The sequence below is a fragment of the Sinocyclocheilus anshuiensis genome, unplaced genomic scaffold, assembly GCF_001515605.1.
Source record: "Sinocyclocheilus anshuiensis isolate Anshui unplaced genomic scaffold, SAMN03320099.WGS_v1.1 scaffold1037, whole genome shotgun sequence".
NCBI classification, from domain to species: domain Eukaryota; kingdom Metazoa; phylum Chordata; class Actinopteri; order Cypriniformes; family Cyprinidae; genus Sinocyclocheilus; species Sinocyclocheilus anshuiensis.
In genome coordinates this window covers 36,902-60,085 of record NW_015555773.1, presented here as the reverse complement: position 1 = coordinate 60,085, position 23,184 = coordinate 36,902, and the positions used below count along the sequence as shown (strand labels likewise).

General features: G+C 37.1%; 1 long non-coding RNA gene across 1 annotated transcript in view; it reads right to left on the bottom strand.

Annotated features, from left to right (window-relative positions):
• The window catches only part of LOC107674445 (uncharacterized), a 22,170-nt gene extending 4,515 nt beyond the window's left edge, over positions 1 to 17,655 (bottom strand). The window contains exons 1-2 of the long non-coding RNA XR_001632506.1: positions 17,292 to 17,655; positions 8,702 to 8,753 (exon numbers count right to left, since the gene is read on the bottom strand). This is a non-coding gene — a long non-coding RNA (uncharacterized LOC107674445). The remainder of the gene's footprint in view (positions 1 to 8,701; positions 8,754 to 17,291) is intronic.
• Positions 17,656 to 23,184: the final 5,529 nt, after the last annotated feature.

Sequence of the window (23,184 nt, the reverse complement as noted above, 5' to 3'; positions counted from 1 at the left end):
ATTGTCATGCGCATCTCGTCAGTAAAGCCGGTTCTGTGATTAATAGTAAATCTCCATCACGTGCTTTCAGATGGATACACAGAGCCGTAGATCACTGACAAGCTATGCAATATCGCGTTCATAATCGCATATGAATCGCATTTGATTATGAACGAGATATTGCGGAGCTTGTCAGTGTAAGTGTTTTTATTAATGCCATTTATGTTTTTGTTAATACAGTGTATAGGCTATAGCACTAGTCAACAAAGCACAATTGAACTTAAGCACAGTTGTGCTCACTGGACTATAAACTGGACTATTTTTAGTCCAGTGCCTGTATATAAGATTACTGACCAAGTTCAGAGGCTTTAATCAAAATGGATTTATAGCGTTTTGGAACCAAACTCTTCAAATGGTTTTAACTTTAGGAAAGCTATTCAATGTCTAATGCTCTTTACTGAACTAGAAAAAAATACAATAGAAATAACTAATAAGAAATAACTAGAGAGAGAAGTTTGATAAATAAAAACACTGCATTAAAACTTATTTTGATTTTTACTTGTTAGTAATATCTGATTTATTGTTCACTGAAAAAATCAGTGTAGAAACACATTTCACTCAGAAATTCACAGTAATGTGAATATTAATAAATACACAATAAAACACAATAAAAGTAATATTAAATATGAATTAAACATGAAATTTTGAAGTAATAAGACTGAAATAGTATTATAAAATGTACTCAAATAATTGTTTTATTTGCAACTTTGTAAAAATACTTTACAGTATAGCTATGTCTGAATAAAACTGTCATGAAAATGAGCTTAAATGTACATTGTAGAATGTTGAAACAATTATATCATTTAAAATGTTTATATAAAACTGGATTATATGCACTTTAAATGATTGAACAACTCGTTTTATTGGAGTGTTTTAACTAAAAATAAACATCTTAACTTTTAACCTTTAATATTATAGTAAAGCACAGCAATGAGAGAGATTGTTTTCATTAAGAAAAATGGACGGAAATCAGAATCAAATCAAGAGGTTGTGAATCGGAATCAAATAGATTTGTGCAATCTGTGTCAATACACAGTCCTTCTTTTCACAATAGCACAGAGATATAATTAAAACAAAAGAGTTCAAATCCTTTGATTTGACACACCCTGTGATTTGGTTTGGCTCTAAAATTTGTCATCCTTACATAGACAATGAATTCATGTGTTTTTAATAATGTTTCATGTTCCAACATGATTGCATCTCCCTCAGGGGTTTCTATACAAAGCTCGTTCTATTGGCGGTACCTTGTTGCTTGGGGAAACATGCCTTTGTGCAGCGTGCACAGATCTCCATATTGATGTTCTAATAAAAAGTTGTTTATCTGCGAACACATTGCCTAAACACGTTCGCCGTCTGTGCTCTCCTCTGTTCTCAGAGCTGATGCTAAACAGCTCTGCCAAATAAGCCATAACATTTTCAGTATCATCGAAACAGATCGTTCGGAATACGCGCTCATGCAGCACCATAAAATTAATTGAAATGCAGTGGTCAAAGACTGCTGAGGCCATAGAGAGCACAAAGAGGCTGGCTAAGGTGATGCTCAACAGTTTCAGACTCGGCACCTTCAAGGTTATTATGCAAAGCAGACAGGCAATAAACATGGTAATTTGGTCTCATGGTCTTGTGAAGAGTGTGGGAGGTTCATTAAAGAGCAGCTGAGCACTGTGGGCTAAACCTATTGGCTTGAGTCAAGATTTGGAGCAAATTATGCTTGTCTCCCTATCCAGCTGTAGGAACCACTGGTGTTTACAGCACAACAGCAGACAAACAGATGCAAAGCACCCTCGAGGAGATATCCTCCAAACTCCCTCACTGCAGAGGCGAGGAACATGGAGGCTTGCGTTCCTAATGTTTGCAGCTCATTAAAATCCTATCTCCCATCTACAGCCCACCTCTAGACATTTTGGACAGGTGAAGAGAGGAAGGTCTTTGACAGACTAAAATTTCTGAGCTGTCAGTATTTTTCTGAAAAAAAGCTTCAACATTGAGGCGGATGCTCTTTCTGTCTCCTCTAACACCCTAAATCTGTCCCAGCTCTGTAGTTCTCATACTTTGAGAATGCGTCACTGAATCTTTTTATATCGGTCTGAAATTTGAGAATAAACCAACCAAATCTGTGTGAATAACCCTGACACCTTGATCTTGATACTGCTGGTTGCAAGTATTCCACTGGATGTCACAAGTTTTCAAGATTGATTTCGAATCATGTTAAATTATGAACTACACCTCATGTTAAATTATGAAATTCAGTTTCTGGAATACACAATAAAACACAATAAAAGTAATATTAAATATGAATTAAACATGAAATTTTGAAGTAATAAGACTGAAATAGTATTATAAAATGTACTCAAATAATTGTTTTATTTGCAACTTTGTAAAAATACTTTACAGTATAGCTATGTCTGAATAAAACTGTCATGAAAATGAGCTTAAATGTACATTGTAGAATGTTGAAACAATTATATCATTTAAAATGTTTATATAAAACTGGATTATATGCACTTTAAATGATTGAACAACTCGTTTTATTGGAGTGTTTTAACTAAAAATAAACATCTTAACTTTTAACCTTTAATATTATAGTAAAGCACAGCAATGAGAGAGATTGTTTTCATTAAGAAAAATGGACGGAAATCAGAATCAAATCAAGAGGTTGTGAATCGGAATCAAATAGATTTGTGCAATCTGTGTCAATACACAGTCCTTCTTTTCACAATAGCACAGAGATATAATTAAAACAAAAGAGTTCAAATCCTTTGATTTGACACACCCTGTGATTTGGTTTGGCTCTAAAATTTGTCATCCTTACATAGACAATGAATTCATGTGTTTTTAATAATGTTTCATGTTCCAACATGATTGCATCTCCCTCAGGGGTTTCTATACAAAGCTCGTTCTATTGGCGGTACCTTGTTGCTTGGGGAAACATGCCTTTGTGCAGCGTGCACAGATCTCCATATTGATGTTCTAATAAAAAGTTGTTTATCTGCGAACACATTGCCTAAACACGTTCGCCGTCTGTGCTCTCCTCTGTTCTCAGAGCTGATGCTAAACAGCTCTGCCAAATAAGCCATAACATTTTCAGTATCATCGAAACAGATCGTTCGGAATACGCGCTCATGCAGCACCATAAAATTAATTGAAATGCAGTGGTCAAAGACTGCTGAGGCCATAGAGAGCACAAAGAGGCTGGCTAAGGTGATGCTCAACAGTTTCAGACTCGGCACCTTCAAGGTTATTATGCAAAGCAGACAGGCAATAAACATGGTAATTTGGTCTCATGGTCTTGTGAAGAGTGTGGGAGGTTCATTAAAGAGCAGCTGAGCACTGTGGGCTAAACCTATTGGCTTGAGTCAAGATTTGGAGCAAATTATGCTTGTCTCCCTATCCAGCTGTAGGAACCACTGGTGTTTACAGCACAACAGCAGACAAACAGATGCAAAGCACCCTCGAGGAGATATCCTCCAAACTCCCTCACTGCAGAGGCGAGGAACATGGAGGCTTGCGTTCCTAATGTTTGCAGCTCATTAAAATCCTATCTCCCATCTACAGCCCACCTCTAGACATTTTGGACAGGTGAAGAGAGGAAGGTCTTTGACAGACTAAAATTTCTGAGCTGTCAGTATTTTTCTGAAAAAAGGCTTCAACATTGAGGCGGATGCTCTTTCTGTCTCCTCTAACACCCTAAATCTGTCCCAGCTCTGTAGTTCTCATACTTTGAGAATGCGTCACTGAATCTTTTTATATCGGTCTGAAATTTGAGAATAAACCAACCAAATCTGTGTGAATAACCCTGACACCTTGATCTTGATACTGCTGGTTGCAAGTATTCCACTGGATGTCACAAGTTTTCAAGATTGATTTCGAATCATGTTAAATTATGAACTACACCTCATGTTAAATTATGAAATTCAGTTTCTGGCTAAAAAACGGCTAGCTACTGACTGTAAAATTACTCAGAAGGACATCCGTAATAATATCAATATATGTACACATTACCATTCAGAATTTGGACTCAGCAAGATTTTTTATAAATTAATACTTTTATATAGCAAGAATGCATTAAACTGATCAAGTGACAGTAAAGGCATTCAAACCGTTAAAATTTTTTACAGTATATATTTCAAATAAGTGCTGTTCTTTTGAACTTTCTACTCATCCAAAAATCCTAAAAAAAGGTCAAGATTTATTTTTGGCATTTTTGCCTTTATTATGATAGGACAGATCAGTACTGACAGGAAGCAAAGTGGGAGAGAGATAGGGGTGGGATCGAGAAAGGTCCTCGTGTCAGGATTCAAACTCGGGACACCTGTAGCACAACGGGGCTGCCTGAAAGGCTATCTACCCTCACTTTAAAAAAAAATTGTTTTAAACATTGGAAATGACAGTAAATGTTTCTTGAGCACCAAATCAGCATATTAGAATTATTACTTTTGATATAAATCAAAAAAGAGATGTCTTTCAAAACATTAAAATCTTACTCACCCCAAACTTTTGAAAGGTAGTGTATGTAGTAAGAATAAAACTCAGCTAACAAAAAAAACATAGCTTTGGCCAGAAAAACAACAAACTAATGTGAGACATAGTGGAAGGCACTGCAGCTAAATATGTTAACTAGTCTATACAAAGCTTAATAATAATAATTAAGATCATTAATAATAAAAAAATGATTGTAGTATTGTTGCAGTGTGCAGTGTCTTGTTGCTAGGCTTTCTACCGTATGTTGTAATGGACTATTTTTCTTATTATTCAAACTAATCTAGATATTACAGTACTTTCAACTTTAACGAAAATTGTATGTCCAAGTATTTTTTTATTTTTTGCTAAATAGCTGTATAGGTGTATAATAATGAGCAGGATTAATGTACAAACAGCCAGTCATTATTGCAAAATAAATCCCTTCAGGGTGTTTCGCACTGGCTCTGGTCAGAGTTTAATTTACAACTCTCTGTACATGGTACCTTATTATTATGTACATCATGCCTTGTCACATTTTGTCTAAAAATATTTCTAAAGAAATTTGTGAAAAATTACATGCTTGTGGCAAAGAATAACTACCTCACAGATTAACTAACATGGACTGCCCAAAACTTTGTGAGTGTTTCCATGGAACCCATCTGTTGTTCTTAGAGTCTAATGCGGAATACAATAATAACAAAGGATTATCAGCATATCCAATGCAAACCACAAGACTAATGAAGACCACAGAGGAACGAGTCTGGCTAACAGAAAGTATCAATCTTGGCATACGTTTTCAAAGCTATCTGGGGCAAGTCTATGGAAGCAAATTAACTCAATAATAATTCACACAAAAGACACGATGCACACATGCGTATCCCAATTCACATGCACGAAAAAATATATATTTATTCACAAAAACCAATTCACGTGCACAAAATAAGTATATACATTCATAAAATACACTTCACAAATGCAAAACACAATTCACAGATGTACAACTGTGTACAAAATTTTTGATTATTTAAAATTCACGACTTCATCATGGACTGTGAATGTGTGAATCGCCTTGGATTTGTGTGTGTATTTTTGAGACTTTCCCAGTAGCCCCTCACTGCAGAACACAAGATCCACGGGGCGTGGTTGGATCCACGGCGATTGGTAGGTTTAGGGGTGGAGATGGGTGGGTTTAGGGATCAGGGGGTGGAGACGGGTAGGTTTAGGTATATGTAAGGTGGGAGGAGTTGGATCTGGATCCAACCATGCCCCCTGGATCTTGTGTTCTGCAGTGAGGACCATCTTGACTTTCCTGGCAGCGAACTCCTCCCACTCGGGACACTCATACTCTTTAGCCAATCAGATTTGAGCCTGTCGATCGACCAATCATAACCCGCTGTGGGTGTGCCTACCTGGATGTTACGTCATCAGCGCGAGACCACGGTTCAAGTCATGGCAGAGGTTTGTGCAGTTGATCGTTTCATTTCAGATAACTAGCCTTGTAAATGTGTATTGTTTTATCTTTGCATGCTTAAAACTTGGAAGTAAAATCGGTCGTTTAGACACGTTAACATGACCAGTGTAAGCCAGCGGCTGCTATGAATACAGATAGTGTTGCCAAAAATGCAGCTGTCTTGTGTTAGCCACAATGTCCCGTATATTGGCCAAAATGAAGAAAGAATTCTGCTCATTGCCCAGTTTTTGTTCAGCAACGCTGGGTGGCCAATGTTTAGCTCCCACTTAGCGCTGACCCTGCCCTCATCATCATAGCTTTATATAAAGAAGAATAGACCTCACGAGAACTCCGTGTATGAATAACAGTGTTTGTACTTACCATTTGTGCAACAGGATGCATTGTTTAATTCGTACACACTAATTGTTTTCCTTGCATTTTTCAGGATTTAAACACTTTGGCACAACATCTGGATGAGTTACAGGCCTCTTCCTTCACATTAATCTTTATCTCTTTTATGTACTTTACCTTTATTCATTTCTTAATGTAATCAACATTCATTTACTTATTTTTTCACATATTACTGTGATTAACCATTGTTAATGTTTAATCTTGTGTTGGGTTGTAATGTAAAAATCTCAGACAAAGACAGACTGATCATAAAAAGGAATGCAGCAAAGACTCTTCAGTAAACTTTATTCAGTTATTTTATCATTTTATCTTATGCTTCCTGCTCTTTATGTATCTGTATCTCTTGAAAAAGTATACGAGTTAACAAGCCAAGGAGTTAACTCAATTTTAATCCACGCTACATGATCCTTTTCATATAAACTGGAATAAATACAAAACTAGAGCCAAACTAAAACTGAAATGAGACATTAGTAATAAATAAATAGTATAATGAATAAATTAAATAATTATAACTAAAGGACATATGAACGCACGTATTTCTGTACATTTCAAAATAAGGTGCATTAAAAGTTAATAAATCCTTGATTAATATGAATATTTTAATTAAAAACGTGTCTCCACGAACTATTCAATAAAATTATTGAATATATCTGCTGTTATATTAAATAACAGCAGAGTGAGCGAGTTTTTGGATATGGTAAGATTAAACTTATTTTAGTGAATAAAGTACCACATTTCAGCTTTCGTTTTGTTAGGGTGGGTACACAAAATGTTATTTTATCCTTGCTTCTAGAAAATTCTCAGTATGCTTCGTAACAGCTTCATGTAGCCGTAAACATTTAATTTTAACGTGGCTTTAAGCACTATGCATTGTTAAAGTTTCACTTTCACCACGACTAAGCCGGTAAATGTGGTGTTTACATGGAATAATAATGAGTTTACCGAGTTTACAGAGTCTCCGCATCAGTAGGAAAGCGATAAAACGAGCATCTTCCATCCAAAGACTTGTGTTGCATTTCGGGGCAAAGCAAAAAAAACATTGTTGAATAATATAAAATGCGGGAAACTATTAATTGGTTATTCTACAATTAATTGTACTATAAATTATACATTACGATTGGATAATACTGTAAATTGATAAACTGTTTGGCGTGATGACGTTTACTGTCTCAGACAGTGCCTGTAGTTCCATTTAGCAACTTGTTAGCAACCGTCTTTTTCAAGAAACGTAACAGTTTAAAGAAATCACGAGTGGGGTGTAACTGGTGTGTTTTATGTTATAGAATAAAACGTGAAAGTATCTTGAGCTTGTGTGAACCACGGACCTTATTTTAGGGGATTTAACCAAACTCCCATTCAAAAAGTTGGGGAGGGCCGCAGCACACGCGAGCTTACACTGGTCATGTTAACGAGTGTGTCTAAACAACCGATTTTACTTCCAAGTTTTAAGTAAGCATGCAAAGATAAAACAATACACCACAAGGCTAGTTAACTGAAATGAAACAATCAACTGCACAAACCTCTACTCTGCTGAACCGTGACTTGAACTGTGGTCTCGCGCTGATGACGTAACATCCAGGTAGGCAGGCCAACAGCGGGTTATGATTGGTCGATCGGCAGGCACAAATCTGATTGGCTAAAGAGTACGAGTGTCCCGCGTGGGAGGAGTTTGCTACCAGGAAAGTCTCAAAAATACTCACACAAATCCAAGGCGATTCACACATTCACAGTCCATGATGAACTCGTGAATTTTAAGCATTCAAATTTTTTTTATATATTTGTACATCTGTGAATTGGGTTTTGCAGTTGTGAAATGTATTTTATGAATATTTATTCTTATTTCGTGCACGTGAATTGGGTTTCGTGCATGTGAATTGCGTGAATTTTAAATAATCAAAAATTTTGTACACAGTTGTACATCTGTGAATTGTGTTTTGCATTTGTGAAGTGTATTTTATGAATGTATATACTTATTTTGTGCACGTGAATTGGTTTTTGTGAATAAATATATATTTTTTCGTGCATGTGAATTGGGATACGCATGTGTGCATCGTGTCTTTTGCGTGAATTAATCTAATCTGCTTCCATACAAGTCTATTGAAGTAACAGCTCATAACGTAAGGCAAAGGGACTGCTGGCATATGGAATCTTATCAAAGGCATTTTCTTTAAACTGTCTTGAGAATATGTTTCCGTGATGTGACTCCTCAATGAATGGTTTCTCTCTCATTGCTCTGTTTCTGCCTGTTTTTTCTTTTGTTCATTCTATTTGATTTATCCCATTTCCTTTGAGCAGAACCCTCTGTACACAGTGCTGAAAAGAAACCAAAGGAAGACTCACCTGTCTGTCCAGCTTCTGTTGTCGCAGGTTCGTGCCCTCATCATCCAAGGTGCTGCAAGAGGACAAAACAAGATTAATGGGGAAATCTCACAAAAAAGATGTGCCACAGCGAGAGTTGCGCCAACAGAGATACGATTCAAACTTACTATTGGTCCTTTTGTGTATACAAAGATAGTCCAGTGCCAAGAGAAGCATACAGTAAAAGAAAAATATAACCTATCAATGATTTAAGCAAAGGCGATCTTTACAGATGTAATTCCTTACTGTTCATGTCCTTCACTAAAAATTCTGCTGCGTAGGATATGACATAAGTCTTCAGTATTAAACATATCTTAGCTCATGCATTATTGAAAAAGCAACTATATTATCATATAAATAAATCACAACCATCGCTCTCTATTTACTGGTCACTAAACCTAAAATATGGGCAAAACAGTATATAAATAGTGCATATACGCATCAGACAGTGCTGCTGTGTTGATCATGCCTATGACTCATTGTGCTCTTTCAGGTCCTGTGAGGAGGGAGGTCTTTGGTGAGGCCTTTGTGCTCTGCCTGTCCCTCCTCTCGTTCTCTTTAATCAGCTATGACACATTCACTCCAGACCTCCTCATGCATTTCTGCCACCTGTTATTGCAGAGCCGAAAGCTGTGTTAATTAAATGGCAATAGAGGGCTTCCTCTGTGGCTGTGGTGGGTCATGCGGAGAGAAGAAGTGTGACAGATCAAGGGTGGTGTGGAAAAGGATTTGTGCTCTGTAATCTGTAAAGCACAACCAGGGTGCTGGTTTTAACATTTGATAGGAACTAATTTTACAATCAGTCAGAGTATTGATATTACAAACAATTACAAACACCGTAAAGAAATCAAGAATTCTGCTATCCGTGTTGATTTGGATAATCTCTGGATGTCATTAGACAATAAAAAAAAAATCGTTAAAAAAAATTTACAGCAGTTTAGGTTCACAACACCACAGGCATTCACTCATTTCCTTGATGACAATATGAAACATAAACAAACATGCTAATCAGATGCTCGCATTTTCATAAATATTTAGACAAATAGATGAAATGACAGACAGAACAATAGATAGGCTGATTGATAGAACGATAAATACAACAAAAAAGATAGTTTTGACAGAATGTTCATATATATATACACAGTTGAAATTATTTAAAAAAATAATTTGTATGAAGGAGTCACTGAGTGAGTTTACATGTACCCTCATTATACGACTACAATGGGATTTTGTCAATATTAGATAATAAACTTTACCTCATGTAAATGCAATACTTCAATCAAAATAATGCGATTAAGCTCATCGTCGTAGCAAACAATCATATTAAAATGTTTGTGCCGTATGCCGGTTTTAATCGCAATAAACGGGTACATAAACACCTTAAATACATTATAACAGCTCTAACCAAAGTGCAAATTTGAATGATGCATTGTGATGATCTTACTATCAAAGGTTTGCTATATTAACCCTACAGTTGATAGCTAAGTCTTTGCCTTAATGCCTGCTTCACATCGCAAGTAACAGCAGAGTGTGAGCAGTGCATATTTAGTCTCTACCTATATTAATGAATAACTGTTCACATCGGAAGGGTGACGGAAAAACCTCTTTCATTAACATAAGCAGCAACAAAATACGTGCTGCTCACACTATGCTGTCACTTGCAATGTGAAACAGGTGTAATAGACATAGCTGAATTATTGTCATTTAGGAATAAGATTGTGTCGATGTTTCAATGAGTATCGCGATCTTTTAACGATTAATCGTGCAGCTCTAAAAGACAGATGAACGGACAGAAAGACAGACATACAGTTACAAAATATTTCTAACCAAACCAGTGCTAACCAGCCTGGACCAACACAGAAATTCATGTTGCTCTAAGCTTGTCTTTTCAGGAGGATTATACTAGTGTCTCTTTCTCCCTCTCTCGCTCTGATGGATATTCCAGTGCCTAGCTGCAAAGAACTCAGAATCTCTACTTTCCTATTTAAACCTGAGAAATCTCACTCTCTATGGACTGCCAACGCTGACACCATTTTTATCATACATGCACATGGGCACGAAGATACAAGCCCACAAACACACACTCATTCAGAAATACAGACACCTATTCGGTAACTCACACACTTACTCAAACCTCAGGATACAGAAAAAGCAATGCTTATTTGCACACATTCGTGAACTCCCTTCTAAAGCTAAAATACATAAATGCACACAAGCACAAAGCGAAGTGCCTAATGTTAGCAGTCAAGGGTGTCAGTTCCCATCAGATTGGCAGATAATGACATAAACAGCAGTTATAATGAGGGTCAACAAGGAATGAGAGATAAATTGATATGTTCTGACAGCTGCCTGCAATGTGCGGTACAATTTCTCTCCCTCACCATCAAGCTTCACTGATGACAGTGACAATTCACTTTGTGTGTCATTGTGTGTGTGTGTGTGTGTGTGTGTGTGTGTATATGTATGTGGGTGTTTAACTGTATGTGTTTAATGGAATCTGAAAATAACATTTGCTGATTTGCATGCTGTACTTTTACCTGCAAATTTTCATTCATCAAAACAAAATACAAAGCAAAAATGTCTAAAAAAGAAGCAAAATTGCATAAGACATCGGACAAGCCCTGTTTTTAGAGAATATATCTTAAATTAAGTTCACCTTTCTTCTGCTTCTTTTATATTGCATGGAGAAAAAAAGATTTTGAGAGTGAGTGATAACAGAATACTTTTTTTTTTCTTTACGCAGTAGGGATGATTGCGTATTTCTTTACACTACTCTACTGCACAGATCAAGAATGAAGGTCAGTCACACTTTTGAGATAGCTTTAAAGAATTTCTATAGAGTTATGCAAGTCTTTCTTTCTTAGCGCCACATCTTTCCGCATGTTTCTTAGTTCTTTCCGCCTGCAATGAAACTCTTATTTTGATTCTGTCTTTTCACAACTATCTGCTGCAATTCACTGAGTGCGTCACAGGACAACAACAGAAAAGCAGAAACACTACATGGATCAAGGCTCTGGAAATATTTGTACATTTTTTTCAGTGTATCCAAGGACATTTTTGACAGTGGAAACAAGCAAACTTGAAACTATCCATAGATTATGAAATCCAGTTTCCACCACAGAATAAAAAATAAGGTGATTGCAACTTTTTCAATTCAGACAAAAAAAGAGTCAGAAATGCGAGATATAAACTCAATGTTAAGCTTTTTTTCCAAGCTTAACATTGGAATGTACTACTTTTTTAGAGGACATTTGACTGATCAGGGCAAAATTCTGATCAGGGCAAAAAACAGAATGCGTTTATGTACGTGCACACTAGTATGACAGTGTTCAAATGGAAAACAGGCAATGGCACTTATCTTTCCATGTTTGTGGATAACAAGGTCCTTAACCCCCAGTGAGCTCTGTATGTGTGTGTGTGTTTGTCCATGTAGGGTCTGTGACCTACCAGAGCACACTGACTCTCTAATAAGCTGGCCAAGGCTGTGAAATTAGTGTTTGTGATGCAGAAGGTCCAGCTGAGGCAACCTCAGATACGCCAGCGTGATCTCAAAGCTCAATACATTTTTCATAGCAAGCCCCATCTGCAAGGGAGGAGATGCTCATCACACAAGGAAAAAAAGCTATGAAGGGCCCAACGGCGCTGCTGACTGAGGGATACATGATGGAAGGACACATTTACTGCCTGTGCTCACTGCTTTCTGTTTCCCTAGTCCTTTAGTACTGTAGGGGCTGTCAAACATAAGAATATTGCCTACCATCAGGAAGGCAGAGATCCAGATCTTGCTGCATTACCAGTCAGCCTGAAAGCAAGACACTTAATAGCAAATCACCCTACTGCTGCTTCTCTAATTATTGACCTACTTTCTTTTTTGGATGGAAATCATTGCCACATATGAGTAATTCAGCTGTTCAACCATAGCTCTAAGGTACAATATGCAAGAGTGCAGTGTGTTATCTATGAGATCAGCCTTTTGCAAGGCAAATCTCTGCCCAATTCCTATCTAAATAAATACTAAAAATATGGGTCATCAGTATTATAGGAAAATAATACTTTCATAGACCTTAAAGGGTTAGTTCACCCAAAAATGAAAACTAGGCTGCGTTTTACTCACCCCCGAGACATCCTGGGTGTACAGGTGCATCTCAATAAATTAGAATGTCATGGAAAAGTTCATTTATTTCAGTAATTCAACTCAAATTGTGAAACTCGTGTATTAAAACCATACAATTGATGTGGATATAATCTCATCTCAGATCATTTGATCTCGGAATGTGATGAGAAATATTCATTATGAAATTACTGACTAATTGCATATTTCATATGCAGTTTTATATATTACTATAGAATGGTTTGAGATGTGAACATTTCTCAAGAGGCACATGTGTGATTACTAGGATCCTAGGCATATTCTCCCAAAAATGCAAATGATGTCATTATTTTCACAACCTCGTGTAATTTCAGAGCTGTATGAATTTCTATTTGTGTTCCACAGAATTTCTATTTTCTGTGGAACACTGAAGATGATATTTGCACCCCAGTGATAACATTGGACCGCATGGCTTTCACTGAATGAAACTATTGGTAACACTTTACTTGAAGCCTCTAGGATCCTAGGCATATTCTCCCAAAAATGCAAATGATGTCATTATTTTCACAACCTCGTGTAATTTCAGAGCTGTATGAATTTCTATTTGTGTTCCACAGAATTTCTATTTTCTGTGGAACACTGAAGATGATATTTGCACCCCAGTGATAACATTGGACCGCATGGCTTTCACTGAATGAAACTATTGGTAACACTGTACTGGAAGCCTTTATGCATTATAAAGTGTTATTAAAGGGTATAATGCATTATAATTATTCATAATGTAATACGATACATCTTGTCGTAAATAATTATAGCCGAATTTAAAATGCATAGTGTAACAATGAATTGATAAGTGTTATATATTAACTGTGGTTACAATTATTCATGAGATTGTACAATGCATTATAAGGTGCATTACAAAGCATCATTAATTAAAACTACTTTTATAATGCATTATACATAAAGGCTTTAAGTAAAGTGTTACTGAAATATTATTTTCTGTTCTGCCAAAAAAAAAAATAATAATAAAATTAAAAAAAAAGTCTTAGAGATTTTGACAGTAAATTATGGAAGAATTATCTCCTTTTAATGCTACTACTGACTACAACAAACAAGTGAGAGATATAATTTATTATTTTCTTTTCTACAGGTTTAGTTAAAACAAATGACTCATGTATGCCTCTCTTTCCATTATGGTTCCCTTGAGCTCCTCTACTGCCAAAGCTCGCTAGATTTCTCAGATCCATTCAGGTCACAATTACAGACCTCACACACAGGAAACTGGGGTGTGGGAGAGGGCAGATCTTCACAATCAAAACACACTCCCATAGAGACAGTCTTAGACCCTCCAGGGTAGGTCGAACGGTACCTTTAGCTCTTTGCAACAAGCGGCAAGTGCTCCCTGATGTAATCTTTCAAAGAAAGAGTGGAGGAAAGTGGGCTTGTAACTTATAGCAACCAAGAGCCAATGAGAGAGCAGAGGCAGTGCAGCTATGGCAATGAGGCTCCTCTGAGAGGCAGCAGCAGCCATGCCTTCAACAGCAAACATAATAATATAGCCATGCGTTTGATTTATTTACACTGATAATCACTGATCACTCCACACGTAAATTACAAGTTATTAAAAATATAAAGCAAAATACATGCAGAGCATTCTGGAAAAAAAATAAATAAATGAGACATGGGCCCGGGTTATATTAGGGGAAAACTCTATTACTTGTCAAATTTGACTTCACACATTTTAACAAGAAGTGTAACAAAGCAAATCAGCAAAAATTCATCAGGAAATACAAATACACATTCAAACTGCAGTTGTATCTGCAATATGTGAGGCTCAAGATTTTGACTTTTGACTTTTATTGGCTTCACAAAAATAAATAAACAAACAAACAAAACATTTTTAAAAAAACATAATATATATTTACATTATCATTCAAAAGTTGGGGTCAGTAAGATTTTTAAAAAGAAAGTAATACTTTTATTCAGAAACACTACAAAAAACAGTAAAGATATTTATAATGTTACAAAATATTTATATGTTTTACTGAGAATGAGAAACTGAAAAAAATGTACCACGGTTTCCACAAAAATATTAAGCAGAACAGCTTTAATGAGTTCTGAAGGAAATCATTAATTCTGAAGGATTTCAGAGTAACTGCTGTTCAGTTTTTGCCATCACAGGAATAAGCTATAATCTATTTTAAAATATATTAAAATATATAGTTTTTTTGTTTTAATAATATTTACAACAATATTTGTAATAATCTTTGTTATAATTATTGATCAAATAAATGCAGCAGCATTTATTACTACCAAATAAATCAGAATAAATGTAGTGCAAAACTCATACTTCAAAAACAATCACAAATTATTCTAACGATCTTAAAGGGGTCATCGGATGCAAAATTCACTTCACATGTTGTTTGAACATAAATGTGTGTTGGAAGTGTGTGTACACATCCATCCTATAATGATAAAAATCCACCCAGTGTTTTTTTTTTAAATCCCTATTTTAAAATCCCCTTTCTCAAATCAGGCTGTTTGTTCTTAGATTCCTGTCAGAATGACCTGCTCAGGCCGCTCCCACGATATTTGATTGACAAGGCCGTCTTACCTTAGACCTGCCCTTAGTGAGCTGTGAGCTTTCCGCCATTGTGTCGACTCCGGTGCAGGGGAAGACAAGAATGTTTTAGATTAAGCGATTGAGGTGTTTTGTTGTTGGATGTAATAATGAACATAGCAGTCGTCATTTACTCCCAACATCTGAGCCGCTGAAGACGCAGAGGATTAACGTTACTTTCGTTTTTGAAGGGAATGCGCTGATCCCCGATCTGCCTAAATGCGTTTATGTTCGCTCGAATCATTCATGATATAGCTTCATCTACAGAAGAAGTTGCAAATCGCCTTTCCTAATATGTGCTAGTTAGCAAGTTTCGTGGCTGAAGTTTACAGTCTGCTCGTCATCCCACGGAAGAGAGGGGCGGGGTCAGCAGAGCTCATTTGCATTTAAAGCAACATGGACTAAAACAGCTTGCTGAAAACAGAGCTGATTTTGACAGGGTAAAAAGGGTGTTTTTTACACTACCATTGAGAAATTTTAACCAAAATATGTTATAGACTTTTCATTAAGACCCTAAAGAATCATATCAACTTGTGCAAAATGAGCATCCGATGACCCCTTTAAATAAATGAAATTATACTCTAAAGAAGAAACTAAAACTACCAGCAGGTGGCGGTAAATGTCTTTATGAGTCAATTCGTTCAAACTCTGATTCATTCAGGAATTCAGTAAACGGCGCTCTCTATGATTCATTGATTCACCCGATTCGTTCAAAACGCAGATTCATTCAAAAGCTAAACACCGCTGTGTTGCTCGTAGATACACAACACTTCTGCTGTGGCTTTATAGGTAATATTTTTGTTGGCAAAATTGAACAAAACGCACAATATTAACTTCTTATTTACTGAACTGTTGTATAACATCACATTTAAACTCGTGATATTCGGGACAAAAACAGCACTTGTGTGATATTGCTTTCGCTGCTGATGTGATATCATATGATATAAATATGAGACAAAAACTCATACATGGGCATTTTTTGCCCCAATATCTTGAATTTTTAAGCCATAACTGCATTTATGGAGTTGTTGTCCTGCATCATTTGTCAACAGTCAACTATATGAAGTGTAAGACGTCATACAGGTCTGGGGGCGGGGCCAGTGCGTTAACTGCGTTAACTGCGTTAAAATATTTTAATCGCGTTATTTTTTTCATAACTAATTAATTAAGTTAACCCTTAAACTGACAGCCCTAATTTAAATATAATTTAAATACATTGTTTAATATTACCAAAGTTTGTTTTCACCCCACGGAAGAGAGTGACGGGGATAGCAGAGCTCATTAGCATTTAAAGCAACATGGACTAAAACAGCTTGCTGAAAACAGAGCTGATTTTGACAGGGTAAAAAGGGTGTTTTTACACTACCATTGAGAAATTTTAACCAAAGTATGTTATAGACTTCAACTTGTGGAAAATGGGCATCCGATGACCCCTTTAACAAAATCTCATCTATTGTAGCCTGCTAGAGTTCTAAAAGTTCTCAAAGCATAAAAAACCAACAAGATCAACATAGACAAGGTATAGTGACAATGCAGCAGTGACAGTTACATCATCTGGCTCCGGGAGGGCCATCTTTATTGCTGAGCCCTGTAATAAATTTGATGTCAGACCATCTGATATAAACAAAACCTCAGCAGTAACTACACAACCGGACACTCACAAACTAGCTCTGAGCACTCAACTAGCAGCACGAGAAACACGAGAGTACAGACAAGGACGAGAGAATCACCTTTGTCACCTTTTGCAGCCCTGTCAGCGAGCCACTCATTATCCATTCATCATTCTCTTTCCCCTATCAAAGACACCTATCCTCTCAAAACCAAACACACAAGCTCACTCTCTCACCAACAAACAGATGTACCTGTAAGGGATCCAGTCAGACGAGTGTTTGGAGCTCATATCTGTGTGTGTTGAAGGGGTTCAGAGCGCAGGGGGAAGGGTAGCAACAGCAGAGTAGGACAGCAGCGATGCCAACAACAGAGCCCATGCAGCCCAACCATCCCTTGCACTTCTGTCTCCGCTATCTACAGATCTACAGTCTCTTCCATTCACATAGCTCCTGCTTGCAGTCCGCAGCGGATCCTTTTCATCGTGAGCCGGACTCAGCTGCCTCGCTGGGTCTCCAGTTCCCTCGGCATGTGCCGTTTTCTTTCTGTTTGTTCACAATCCCTCGTGCCTTATTCTTCCGTTCACCTTCACTGTGTGTCTCTCGTCATCGTCTGTGTACTGTGGCTCTCGCTCACTGCGCCTCGTACCGACTACCTCCTTCCCTCCCTTCTCTCTCTCTCTCTCCCTCGCTTGCTCTCTCTCTTTCAGACCACTGTCATTATAACCTTACACACAGCCCTAAGAAGGGGAGAACATATAAGAGTGAATCCCTTTTGTCTAGCTGCTTTGATGTTTGTTGCGATGCTCCGCTGGTCCATCAACACACACACACACACAGATACACACGAGGCTCTGAAAAGCAGGTGCCTCAAATGCTTTTTCTGAGCCATGATTTATTTATCCTTTCATTCAGCGCTGGGCTCATTAACATGGGACAGAGCACCGCAGTTGTAATTGTCTTTGATTTAACATGCTGAATCCAAACTCAGCACACCATTTTGTCTTTGTTTATTGGCTTTTTTCTTTAGTCCCCCTAGTACTTCACTCAGCTAAATGAGGATCTGACTTCATATACATATTTTAATATCAGCATTATCACACCACCTTCATTAGCCACTGCCGAGAACAAAGGTAAATGAACTCATCTCCATTGTGGATTTTGTATTTTAATGCTAAAATCATATTCAGAATTCAAAAACGATGCATGACTTCTGCTGTAGTTTGTAAGCAATGTTTATGCTCATTTTAAACAGACATGATGCAGTGGCGTCTTTAATCTAAATGACAAACAATGTTCTTCAGCTTCCTGTATGGTTTTAAGTTATTTATCCTTCCATATTTGTCTCAAGCGCACTCCTGTAAGCTGTCGTGTTTCTCTGTAATATCCTCATGCAGCCTGAAGCATATTCTGTTTTACTGTATATCAGCTTCTTCATCTCTCCTCTGGACTCCCTCATCTTTCTTAGTGTCACACTTAGTCATGTTGATTTAGTGCATGGCTCAGGCACACACTCTTCCCTGACCAGTAAAATGATCTTGGCGCTTTGTGTGTGTGCTGTTTTGCCAGTTAAAATTTTGAGAATATAAGTAAAATCAGCAAGAAAACAAGTAAAACTACAGCACATCACTTTAGGCAGTGTTGGGAAGGTTACTTTGGAAATGTAATAGGTTACACATATCGCGCTTTGATTCAAGTGTACTGACCTACTTTTGATTTATTCATCCAAAATGTGGCATATTCCGTCCGCGTTAGGCTATAGGAATTCCGTTTCTACGAACCAGTCTGTGTTTTCCGCATCACGGAAATTATAGGGCTGTATGTCTCAGAGTAGTCAGTGCAATTTGGGAAATAAATCAATTAAATCTGTATGTGGATGTGTGTAAATATTCAAATGTAATCCCCTTTGTAATCGTTAACATTTTCATAAGTAACTGTAATTTAATTACACATTTTTTCTTACAAAATAAATGTAACTGTAATCAGTTACAGTTACTAATTAAATTACGTAACGCCGTTACATGTAACTAGTTACTCCCCAACACTGACTTTAGGAAATAACCATGCATTAAACAAGTCTCATGTAGTAGCACCTTTGACTAACTGGCAGCTTATTCTAGACAAGAACAGCCTGATGAATGACATATAAAGCGATCAGTTGTGGTTTGTTTATGTTACAGTATGTGCTGTATAGGGCCAGCTTTATCGGTTTTATCATTGTCAGATATTGATAATATCTGACAATGATAGTTTGACATGTAAAAAAAGTCTTGTGAATGGTTCTACTGAAAACAGTTGACTAGAGCATAGCCGAGTAGAGCTTAGTATGTTCTCCCATATCCCCTAAATGCATGTTATTGAACGATGTGTGTAATTTTTGTCTGTGAAAATGACAGACTTCTCTCTGGTGATGTATGATGGACTTTTCCATTCATTTAGCCCACTTAAACCTCACCTAGACTATATATTTACCAACTATATTTCAAAGAATATACAGTTCTGCTTGTGAATATCTAATTTAGTTGCTGGTAAATGGCTCAAAAGTGTTTTATAGAAAGCTGAATATCTTTCAAGAGATTTAATGACACTAAACCTACCAAATTGTCAATTTCAGTAAGTATACACCCTAGTGAAAAATAAATGTATTTCAAATACATTTTAGTATATTTATTTCATGCTAAGTATACTACAAATACATTTACATATTTATGTACTTAATACAAGTGCCCTGTACTTTTGGTATACTAATCTGGTATACTTCAAGTCTGCTAAATTGGAACAACTTATTTCGGAAGTAGTGCTGAGGTCCAACTAAAGATATACTGAAGTATATTTGATTGTGCTAAAGTAGAACCATTGCAAGTATCCTTCAGGTACACTTTAAAAATCTTGCATTTAAAGACCAATATTATTCAAAAATCAATCCTCATCAATAGTGACATTAAAACACATTTTAGGCTTAATATTAAGAAATATGCATTGTGCACAAGTAGTACTCCAAATAAAGTTTAATTAAACTTTTTGTATCAGTAAGTATCGAGCAATATGTCAGTAAATATGTTAATAGATTTGAACTATACTTAGTATGAAATAAATGTATTTTAAATATATTATTTTTTTTGCTAGGGCATACAGACATACATACATACATACATACAGACATACATAAATAATAAATAAATGTTTTATAAAATGATGGTGTCAGTTTAGAGCTGGATATGGCAAACTACTGTACCCAAGCATGTGATATAGATCAAAATGTTACAATTCAGCATGTCAGAGAGAGAGAGAGAGAGAGAGAGATCAGTGGTGTCAGTTTCAATCTCTCTTGTGCGGTTTACTTCTCATAGGATCTCTGACCGCACAGAGAAACAACAATTTCCCAAAGGCAGCTTTGTATTCCCTGTTATCAGAGTGACCATCAACACTTATACAAATAGATCTAATTTCAAACATTAAACTCAAATCACGAACTCAAATCAGAGCAATTGTTTTAATTATCATGTCAGCATATTAAAATATGACTCTGAAAGGAGGAAAGCCGCTGCTAGTTTTGCTTTCAGACAAAAGAACTGAAGGCAAAGATCAGACAGACGTCTGACTTGCTTTATCTGGTGCTCAAAAAAGAAACCGATACCATCACGTCCTATTTGGTGGCCAAAACCGTTCGTCAGAGATCTGCAAACTGTCCCTGCAGGGGGCCGAGGTCAACATTCGTCCTAGCAGCGGTCAAAAACAGCAAACATGGTGGGATGTTGCTGGATCATACGCACTCCGCTACACTCCAGCAGAGGGAGAGCAGGTGGAAAAGCAGCATGGATGGTAAATATTTGATGGTGCTGCAAGCCGTTTGAAGTCACACTATACTGAGCTCATCGCCTGGGCAGATCCATTAGTGAAACCTACGGCCACTTTGCCTAAAATTATGTAGCCCACCATCAAGCTGTGCTAACAGCACGCACACGCTGCTAACTTGATTGGCTGAGTCCCAAAAAGAGTCAATAAAGTGTAACACTGGCACAAATGCTAAGTAGATATTGGATGTTTTGATGCACTGTAGCGCTTCAGTGCTGAGAAGCGCTATGACAGGGGGTCTCTGTGTAGTATGGGGCTAGCTAACGTTGCCAAGGCCTGCATGCGGGCAGCTGCAGAGCCAGAGTATGAAGAGCTTTGTTAATAATGCAGACTCCATCAGCCATGCAGGACACGAGGTGCCAACGGTCACTGATGAATGAACATAAATCCACACTGCTTTGTGTGTGAATGAGTGTGTGTGTGAAAGGTCTTTCTTTCTTATTCTGATCAAATGGCACTGTCATTGACAAGTAAGTATGTGTGCATCAAATGGCAATAAATAAATAAAATCACAATTCACCTCTTCTGCCCTATGTGAAAAACAAATATACTCAAATGTATTTGAAATACATTTGTTTAATGCTCAGTATACAACAAATACATTTACGTTATTAGGCTACTTAATAAAAATACCCTGCAATTGTACTTTTAGTATACTAAACTGGTATACTTAAAGTCTAAGTCTGTTAAACTGGAACAACTAATTTTGTACTTAATGCACTTTAAAGGTGACATATCATGAAAATCTGACTTAGAGTGAAAAATTGAAGGGGGTCTGAATACTTTCCGTACCCACTGTATATATACATACATACATACATACATACAGACATACATAAATAATAAATAAATGTTTTATAAAATGATGGTGTCAGTTTAGAGCTGGATATGGCAAACTACTGTACCCAAGCATGTGATATAGATCAAAATGTTACAATTCAGCATGTCAGAGAGAGAGAGAGAGAGAGAGAGATCAGTGGTGTCAGTTTCAATCTCTCTTGTGCGGTTTACTTCTCATAGGATCTCTGACCGCACAGAGAAACAACAATTTCCCAAAGGCAGCTTTGTATTCCCTGTTATCAGAGTGACCATCAACACTTATACAAATAGATCTAATTTCAAACATTAAACTCAAATCACGAACTCAAATCAGAGCAATTGTTTTAATTATCATGTCAGCATATTAAAATATGACTCTGAAAGGAGGAAAGCCGCTGCTAGTTTTGCTTTCAGACAAAAGAACTGAAGGCAAAGATCAGACAGACGTCTGACTTGCTTTATCTGGTGCTCAAAAAAGAAACCGATACCATCACGTCCTATTTGGTGGCCAAAACCGTTCGTCAGAGATCTGCAAACTGTCCCTGCAGGGGGCCGAGGTCAACATTCGTCCTAGCAGCGGTCAAAAACAGCAAACATGGTGGGATGTTGCTGGATCATACGCACTCCGCTACACTCCAGCAGAGGGAGAGCAGGTGGAAAAGCAGCATGGATGGTAAATATTTGATGGTGCTGCAAGCCGTTTGAAGTCACACTATACTGAGCTCATCGCCTGGGCAGATCCATTAGTGAAACCTACGGCCACTTTGCCTAAAATTATGTAGCCCACCATCAAGCTGTGCTAACAGCACGCACACGCTGCTAACTTGATTGGCTGAGTCCCAAAAAGAGTCAATAAAGTGTAACACTGGCACAAATGCTAAGTAGATATTGGATGTTTTGATGCACTGTAGCGCTTCAGTGCTGAGAAGCGCTATGACAGGGGGTCTCTGTGTAGTATGGGGCTAGCTAACGTTGCCAAGGCCTGCATGCGGGCAGCTGCAGAGCCAGAGTATGAAGAGCTTTGTTAATAATGCAGACTCCATCAGCCATGCAGGACACGAGGTGCCAACGGTCACTGATGAATGAACATAAATCCACACTGCTTTGTGTGTGAATGAGTGTGTGTGTGAAAGGTCTTTCTTTCTTATTCTGATCAAATGGCACTGTCATTGACAAGTAAGTATGTGTGCATCAAATGGCAATAAATAAATAAAATCACAATTCACCTCTTCTGCCCTATGTGAAAAACAAATATACTCAAATGTATTTGAAATACATTTGTTTAATGCTCAGTATACAACAAATACATTTACGTTATTAGGCTACTTAATAAAAATACCCTGCAATTGTACTTTTAGTATACTAAACTGGTATACTTAAAGTCTAAGTCTGTTAAACTGGAACAACTAATTTTGTACTTAATGCACTTTAAAGGTGACATAGCATGAAAATCTGACTTTTCCAGGTTTTAAGT